The sequence below is a fragment of the Cimex lectularius genome, unplaced genomic scaffold (genome assembly GCF_000648675.2).
Source record: "Cimex lectularius strain Harlan isolate CLEC.00 unplaced genomic scaffold, Clec_2.1 scaffold27, whole genome shotgun sequence".
NCBI classification, from domain to species: Eukaryota; Metazoa; Arthropoda; class Insecta; order Hemiptera; family Cimicidae; genus Cimex; species Cimex lectularius.
The window spans coordinates 188,044-197,567 of NW_019392670.1; positions in this window are offsets into that span (position 1 = coordinate 188,044).

Consider the following 9,524-nt stretch of genomic DNA (forward strand, 5'->3'; position numbering starts at 1 on the left):
TTCATCATGATGACGTGATCTTTTTTGGTTCTGTTTCATAGAATCGATCAATATATACAAAAAAACGGTTCGGGATTTTTAAGTTAATAATCGAAGTGAGTCAGCTTGAGAGTAAGCGGCGAGATGACGCCCCGGGCGAGCCTCGGAACGAGCCCAAATTTACCTTTCGACGGACCTCTTGGTTATTATAATGAATCCAAGGTTTGAGCTTAATCTTGAGAGTACCACGCCCTCGAATCTCCCGCCCCTTTAATGCTTTAATGAACTTTCCCCAAATATTACACTCCGGCCGACGAAGCGAAATCTGAAAAGGAGTCCGATCCAAAAGCTATGATTTAACTTTAAAGAGTCCGGATTACATAATGAACACGTTTGACCAAAACTGCAGTTAATTTTCTTCGAATTTCCGTGAAAATGAAATCTCTCAACCCGCAATTTCTCATAAATCAAGTTAGGATTAACTTTGTAATTACAACTTGTTGCAAATTTAATTCAACTTATACATTGGTAGTGCCATTATGTTATGTACCAAAGTACAAAGTACAAAGTTACAAAGTACCAACTACTTGTAGAGAAAATATCTGTGATAATTTTAAAAATTGCAGGTTTTTCTCGTGATCAATTTAAGCGTTTTCGCCATATTTATATCAAGGTATTTATTTGGTATTTTAGTTTATACTAGAGGTATTTGTTTATTAGTATACTGGACAACATATTTGTTTTAACATACCACAGTTTTTTATTGTTTTTTTTTTGTCGTTACAATTATACGATCCCGTTCTGGGTTAATCTAATTTAGGACAGTAGCTCCTCAAATTTTTCTTTCCTTCATTTCTCGATCCAGTGGCTTAAGCCAGAACTATGTTGTTTCTTTCTCTTTTCCATTGTTTTTGTTTCAGCCGGTTTTTTTAGTAATTTAAATAAAATTTTCAAAAAAAGAAAAGTTCAATAATATTTTTATATTCACTAGTTTTGTGGTCCGCTTGACCAATTAATATCTTACAATTAATTAAGGTTTTCAGTTGAGATAAAAACGTCAATGGCACGAGCAGGATTCGAACCCACGATCTTCGGCTTGATACACCGCTGCTCTACCACTTGAGCTATCGTGACCTGAAAAATGGCAAAAAGGAGGGAAAATTCAAAAGGTGCGGTTGAGATGGTAAGTTGGTGTCCGAGTGGATCGAGGTCACGATAGCTCAAGTGGTAGAGCAGCGGTGTATCAAGCCGAAGATCGTGGGTTCGAATCCCGCTCGTGCCATTGACTTTTTTATCTCAACTAAAAACCTTGAGGTTTTGGGCGATCAAAATTTCTCCCCCACTCACAATCTCTAACGCTCTCTCTCACTTCCTCTCTCTCTCTCTCTCTCTCTCTCTCTCTCTTTCTCTCTTTCTATTTATCTTTCTATTTTTCTCTCTTCCTTTCTCCTTGCACCTCTTTGAATATAACAACCTATTTATTTATCTCTATATTGCTAAGTGTCTCTCCCTCTTTTTCCCTTCTACCCCTTTCAATAGGAATATTTATCTATCTCTATATTGGTAAGTCCCTCTCTGTCTTTCTTTCAATCTTGCCCATGTATTTACATACCAGTAAAATTTTTACCAGATATGAGGTATATGGGCGTAATGTTGTTAAAACTCGAAATACCGTGTGAAGTGAAATAACTCGAATACAACCGAGAACCACACTATGGAAAATAAGTACTTTTTAGTCGTATATCATGCATGAACTAATTCCACGAAATTTCAATTTTCGGTTTCACTGTACCATCTAATTAGCCTCTTCCCTAGTTGGATTTGATCAAAATTGACTTTACATTCGAGACTGATAAATTATAATCTTCTCTTTTATCTCGACAATACTGCATTATTAGCGAGTTCTTTTTTTGAATTAATTCAAAAATCATTTCGATGTTGTTCCGCTTGCGAAGGATGATTTGTCGTCGTATGTAAGCATTATTTACGTCCCACTCATTTTTACCTTGTCATTCTCCTCTTCACATGAACCCGTGGAGAGATATTCCGTCCATTCTCGGATTGCCGGAAAAGCTGTCGTATCGCGAATCGAATGGATATATTTATGTTTTTATGTCGGATACGGCCATTGTGAATCTTTCTCCCCATCCGTAAGACCACCGAGCTCTTCACTGTGGGGTTTCTTTTTATCGTTTCCGAGTATTGATGTGAAAACCAGGTGCGCCGAGTGAAAAATGCCACAATGATACAGCGAAAAACTTTACAATACCTTGTTACTGATAAAAAAAAATCAAAATATTTAAAAGAAACCTAAACGAAGTAGTACGACGATATTTTTATTCGGTTTTCATTTGTTTATTTCGTTTATACTGCAGGTATTAATTTATTAATGCACTATCCGTCAATATTAAATTTTTACTTATAAAAAAATTCATTGACCTCATATTCCATTCGTTCACGAACTTGTAAGAACATTTATCAGCAATTCCACAATTCCCTTTCTATACACCCCAAGTATCCTCGTCCATTAACTTTACACAATAACCCTACCATCAAATCCCTCACGTCGGCTGAAGAGGCAATGGCCTAGAAATTTGCTTCAGGATGTGGAAGTGTGCGTAGTATGACGGTGCGTCACCAGCGTGTGGCTCTCTCATCTTTTTTAATTATCCTGTTAGACGATGAATTATAAATTTACTTAAAGGAATTAAAGTTCTAAGTGTAAATAACAATCTTATGTATACAGGGTGAATTGCTACTCGTGCTACAAACTTCTCCAGTAGATTCTTCACCCTAAAATGAACAAAAAAGTTCATATTGTCCATGGTCCGATTCTCAACCATTTCAGAGTAATTTCGCTTTTTATCGATTTTGAAAGATATCACGTCCTGGCGTCGGAAAATCGTGATATCTTTTAATCTAAACATTTCTCTGAAAATCTAATAGCACCGTTGAAATTCCCGTTAATTTTTCAATAAGAAGATGACGGTGGCAAAATGTTTGGGCTAATTTTTTGTGTTTTATTTCAGCCAGAACTACAAAAAGAGTGGAAAATTGTGTAAATCGGAAAGTGTATAAAGTAATCCAGAGTTTCTAATTTTAGTCTCAGAAGGCAGCAAATTTGAGGAAAACTACCTGATTTAATAACGCTTCCAACGCACTCGTCATTTTCTTATTTAGTGGTTGTGAGACCAAGATGTTGATGACAAAAAGAGAAAAAATGGTGGTTCAAGGATTGCTAATGTTTGAGAGTGACTTGCTACTCGTGCTACAAACTTCACCAGTAGATTCTTGACCCTAAAATGAACAAAAAAGTTCATATTGACCATGGTCCGATTCTCAACCATTTCAGAGTAATTTCGCTTTTTATCGATTTTGAAAGATATCACGTCCTGGCGTCGGAAAATCGTGATATCTTTTAATCTAAACATTTCTCTTAAAATCTATAAGCACCGTTGAAATCCCCGTTAATTTTTCAATAAGAAGATGAAGGTGGCAAAACGTTTGGGTCTTTCTTCCTTGACCTTCTAGCTGTTTGTAAACTTCTTAAGCATTACATACTAAATGGGCATTAAATTAAATTAAAAAATTTCAATGGAATTATGATTTTGATTCTCTCTAAAAATTAACGGGGATTTCAACGGTGCTTATAGATTTTAAGAGAAATGTTTAGATTAAAAGATATCACGATTTTCCGACGCCAGGACGTGATATCTTTCAAAATCGATAAAAAGCGAAATTACTCTGAAATGGTTGAGAATCGGACCATGGACAATATGAACTTTTTTGTTCATTTTAGGGTGAAGAATCTACTGGAGAAGTTTGTAGCACGAGTAGCAATTCACCCTGTATATATACATTCACAGGATTACTATAGGCAACAAAAACTTCCCATAAACCCTTGTCCAAATCTCAACTGTAAAGAAGTAATTTCAGGTTTTGGTTTTTTGTTTTTTTTAAATTTTCGACTTAGGTCCACTTATACTGTGGACACACACACACACATACACTTACACTCTTATATACTTCAGAATTACTGACTGTAGAAAAATCTGTTTTGTGCCACCTGAAAGATCGTAGAATTTGGTAAGGAAACCTATTTACTTTGCAGAATTGATGAAAAAATTCTGCACGAAAAATTCAGAAAAAAATGTTGAAATTTAGAATTTTTTTAAAATGTTGGATTGGTAACTGTTAATAACTACAAACTTTTGAAGCTTTGCAAATTTCCTCAAAAATTCTCCGTTTAATCAGCTTCCAGCGGTATACCCATCTTTTTGGCCTGCCCTTCTGGAAGGGCAAAAAATTTTGCATTTTTTTGAAAAAACTGGTGTCAGGAAAAAATCAACTAACTGCTGGTGGTCATTTCGTTCCAAACTTTATAACCTCGTAAAATGTTAAGGGTACAATCCTTTCCGATGGAAGGTATCTCAACCTCTCTCTCCATTGTGTCCAAATACCTCGTTCTTCGAGTGAAAGAACCAGTTTCCCTCAGCCTCTGATGAAGTCGTTAGATGGTGCGATCTGCTGGAACGTCTCAATGTGGAAAACGAGCTTGGTATTCTCTCCCTGCAGCAGTAACATTACGCTGCAGTAACCGGAAATGAAATGCATATCAGCAAGATGGTGATTAGGAAACAAAGACATATTTTAAATCACCAACCTGAAGATGTTGTCAACTCATAACATAAGCAACCAGATTGAATGTAACAATAAAGAACTGACACGAAACTCAAGAGCCAGTCAGACAAAATTGAACGTGTACAGCTTTGCATAGCTTTTCTCCTTCAAGTCAACAATTTTTAACTTCAAAAATGGATATTTTTAATTTCAAATCACACCTCTAAAACTTAAAATTAACCCTTTTTTATTTCTAATGAACCATTTTTAATTTCAATTGAACTTTCTAATTTAACCAACCTGAGGAAGTTGTCAGCTGATAAGATAAAGCAAACTGATTGAATTGAACATTAAACAGCTGGCTCGGAACTCAAAACCGAAAAATTGAACATGCCCACCTTCATCGGCACCAGTTTCTTTTTTCCAACAAAATGCAAAATGTTCGGGCCTTCCAGAAATGCAATCCAAAAAGATGGGTATACCGCAGGAAGCTAATTAAACGGAAAATTTTTTCATAAATTCTGCAATTTAAATAGGTTTCCTTACACCAAATAAAACGTTGTTTCAGGTGGCACAAACCAGCTTTTTGTGCAGTCAGTAATTCTGAAGTTTATAAGCAATTTAGTGGACCTAAGTTGAAATTTTTTTTTTAAAACAGAAATTACTTCTTTACCGTTGAGATTTGGATAGGGGTTTGTGGCATATGGTGAGTAGAATCACCACCTGAAAGTTTCGACCCTTAACTCCAGTCACCCTGTATACATATATATACAGGTATTACCCTGTTGATAGGCAGACTCAGGCTCAGGTAGTTATTATACATTTTTTGCTTTGTTCTTACGTCTTGGATAATAATTCTCCATCTGATAAAAGTTCAAGCGGAAGATGAAGAATTTTTATCTAACATGTTGTTAGATCTAATTTCTATTTCCTAGTAAGAAAGTCATTACTAACTTTCTCTGCTATCAACATCTTTATCATTCTCAAATTATATCGGCATATGTATTTAAGAGGCTTTTCATCGCATTAATGAGCTATATTACAAAAGGGACTTCTACAGAAGCTGGGCAATTATTTCCATCCTTGAAACAAATGACTGTGTAAATAAATTGTATTTAAGTTTGTCCAATTCTACAAGAATAATAATCATTGGATAAAATACGAAAGGTTAAAGCCCAATTTATATCTCTTTTAACAGGTGATGATGAGCAGGGACTGTTGATTTAATAAATAATAATGGAATATATTTGTTAGTAAATGTTAATATCAATTTCTTGAAATCGATCGTGAGCTAACGGTAAAGGATTAAAACTTTCGATTAAAAAGTTCTATTTTTCGCTTGATTTTATATGAAGTAATTTTAAATAATCTCTTTATAGCCCCATCTAGCTTGTTGTCCGCTCAACCGAAACGAAAGCAAAGAATACGCTTATTGTCGTGTGATGACTTGAGCAAAAGGTTTAAAGGCAAAACTAAAATAAAAGCTAGGGATTGTTAAAATACAATTATGATAACTCATGTGGTGAATCCTATTGAACTAGCTAACGACAAAACGAAAATGTTGGCGAATTCTTATCCAATTGAAAAAATAATTTAATTACACTTATTTTCAAAAATAGCTGCCAAAGCGAGTTTAGACTTCTATGTTTCTGTCGAGTGTTGTGCTTGTGTTAATTTATTGAAGTGAATGTATTAGCGTGACAGGAAGGGGTTGCTTATCCCCGCCCCGAGGAATATGGAGTACTCTGGGGTGAGTGAATGACGTCTGGAGAGTAAAAGTAAGTTATTAACGAGAATGGAGTGGGTTCAACCCCGCCCCGAGGAATATCGAGTACTCTGGGGGAGTGAATGTGACCAGACATCTATTTTTGTGGTGATGTATATACGTGTATTGTATGTTTTGTTTCTATTCTGTATTTGACAACCTGAGGTACAAACGGGAGGCTAGCATTCTAGGATATCAACGTAGTATATATTTGTAATCAGAGTCAGTAATCAGATCGAGATCAAATGGCTGCAGTTTAAAACAAAATACGTGCGAAAGAAGAGAAAAACAAGGAAAACACGCAGAGGGCCGACGATGGCTTCAGCTGTTTATGTGCCCATAAACTTCTCACTTTAATAATATAGGTCAATTAGCCAAATAGCCCAATCTCATTCACGCTAATAAATACGTACATGTGAAAACAGCATATACAGTTGCCAGTTCTCAGTTTAAAGGTTATAATATTTAACGTGTGTTGAATATATTGTTTTCGAACGGTATTGTGAGTTTAACGTGAAGTATCAAAATCTAATTCATACTTTTCATTCCAATGTACAATATGCCAGTAAATTGTGCTGTTTGTTTAAAAAAGTAAATAAGCTGGAACGAAAGATACAGAGTAGGGTGTATTCTAAATCAGGTTGATTAATTTTTGTGAAAATCAAGAGTTGTTACTAGTTTATTGTATANTATATAATCGATCAATTAATGCAAATAATGTATACTACGTATAGATAGATAAATTATGTACGTAACTGGTGAAAGTGTGGTAAAATTTTTGAATTTTGATTGCCAGAAAAAAGGAACAAAAAGCCTTCACCTGTAACCGCACAAACCGAATACGGTTGGTAGTTACTTGAACACATGTGGCTTGAAGATAAAAAAATTACAGCAGGAAGAAGGAAACACGTTCCTCGAAGTTAGTGTAAACGGCACCTTTAAAAAGAAATATTAAAATAATGATTTACTGTCAGAAGGTGACGCAATATAAGGGGTTAGGTCGGGGGAGAAAATTGCGCGAGTGTTCTATTTGAGTTGATATCGGGAGTCAATATGGCAAAGGGTCCAGCATGTCTCCGCACATTCTGGATATTGAAGCGGTTAGTTTCCATTTCTTCCTTCTGATTGGCTTCTGTTCACAATCTCGTTATGTTGAAGAACGGATATCAAACGGTCTCGTCTTTTGGTCGGGACTAACGGTTTGACTGACGGCTTCAGACGCGCTTTGCCTACCTGTTTTGTGTCCATCAGACGTCAACAGGGAAGCGAGGAAGTTTGACTGATTTGGTCTAGCAGGGTTCCTACGCAATTTTCGAAGGGAAAAATATGATAATTTGATTATCCGCGTGAGAAAACAATTTCCATATAGAATATAGGCCGGGGGGGGGTTTAATCCGCATCGGCGTATCATTTCCAATCGTCTTCAACCCCTCCATTTTAACTCCTAAGGCGTATTGATCGACGATTAACTACCCTTGTAAGGTAATGGTAAAACAAAACTTGTTGTAATAGCCTAGCTTTTCCCGACATTGATAGAGCCTTTGGTCATCTTATTGTTCTCATGCATCTATGAAGGATTCCCTCGAGAAAAAAACACACAGATCACACCATAAAAGTAAACCCCCCCCCTCTAACATATGATAATGAGGACACCTTGGAAAACTATAATCAGCATCATCAGAGAGAAACCTCTAATAGAATTAAAACTAAAACGAAGAGATAGAAACAGCCTAATGAAAGAACATCCGATACTCACGCTCCCAGAGACGACCTGAACAGGATGTTTGAATTCAAACAAAATACCCAAACAAACTTAAGTACCAAAAAATAATAAGAAAGAAAGAGAGAGAGAGAGTGTGAGAGAGAGAGAGAGAGAGAGAGAGAGAGAGAGAGAGAGAGAGGGAAACCCCTCCTTAAAGAATGGAGCCATCTACTGATATACTGACGGATCTAGAACAAAAGAAGTTACGGGGGCAGGAGTATTCGGTCGTGGAACCAAATACTTAGAACCCAAGGGAAAATACGAGTCTCTTCCAAGCTGAAGTTCATGCAATCTAGAGACCCAGTTCAATTGGTCAAAATGGGTACAACAATAAGAATACCTCTATAGATGGTGCTGAATTGCAAAACTAAGCTAAACAGATTAGGTACGCAAAACAAAGAGACCCTCTGCTGGGTCACAAGACATGTGGGAGTAGAGATCAACTAGACAGCAGACGCCTTTCAAGAAAAGGGGCTGGTACGCCGCTCATAGCTCGTTAATAATTACAGGTTTCTTTAAAAATGTTACATAGTAAACGTTACATAGTAAAGGTTTCGCATGATTTTATGTTTACATTTTATGAGGTATAATCATCAGACTGTGTTATTAGTTCGAAAAGTACGAAGCATTTTTAACTTTTTCTTTACTTTACAAAAGTGGCAGATTAAGTACGCGACTTGAGACTGTTGAAGAAACACCGAGGGACAAAATAAGCCCTCCTGCAAGGATTTTAAAATTCGACGTTTCAGAGCTGAACAAATGTCACTCACCTCCTTTCCCAACAGTTAAGTATTAAAATAATAATAATAAATTAAAAACTTGAAAAGTATTTATCAATTCGTGTTACATTAAAGAACAAAACAATGAAAGCATTTTCCTTCCGTCTTTTTCGCCACCCTAATTGTCTTAGAGATTCACCCACCCTACTTCCTATAAACTTGTCTGAAAAAAGTTTTGTCTCTACCCTGAAAATTGTTGACAAAGAGAATCCTACGGGGCCTATATTTACTTTGTCACTACTTAAAAGTTTATTTTTCCATTCGGTCCGCATTTCCCAACGCACCTTACGATGCCCGTGTAAGTTACGGAAAAGAATCAACCCACCTTTTTCATCTTGTATTATCATTTGCAACTTTCTTCCTATGTAATACGGAAAAATATCTTAAAGTAGGATTCAAGTTTTTTTTATTACCCCTTATCAAACTGCAAATATGTAAACCGTAAATAACCAAGACGAAATTGGTATGTTTGTGGGTACTCGACATTCCATCACATACACACCCAAACATACTATAATATTAACTATTATTCAGAAATCATGAGATGCCGTCTGGTGAGAGGTAGGTTTCACAAAAACATTTTCTTTATCGTGCCAACGTGAATAATCATCGACAAACT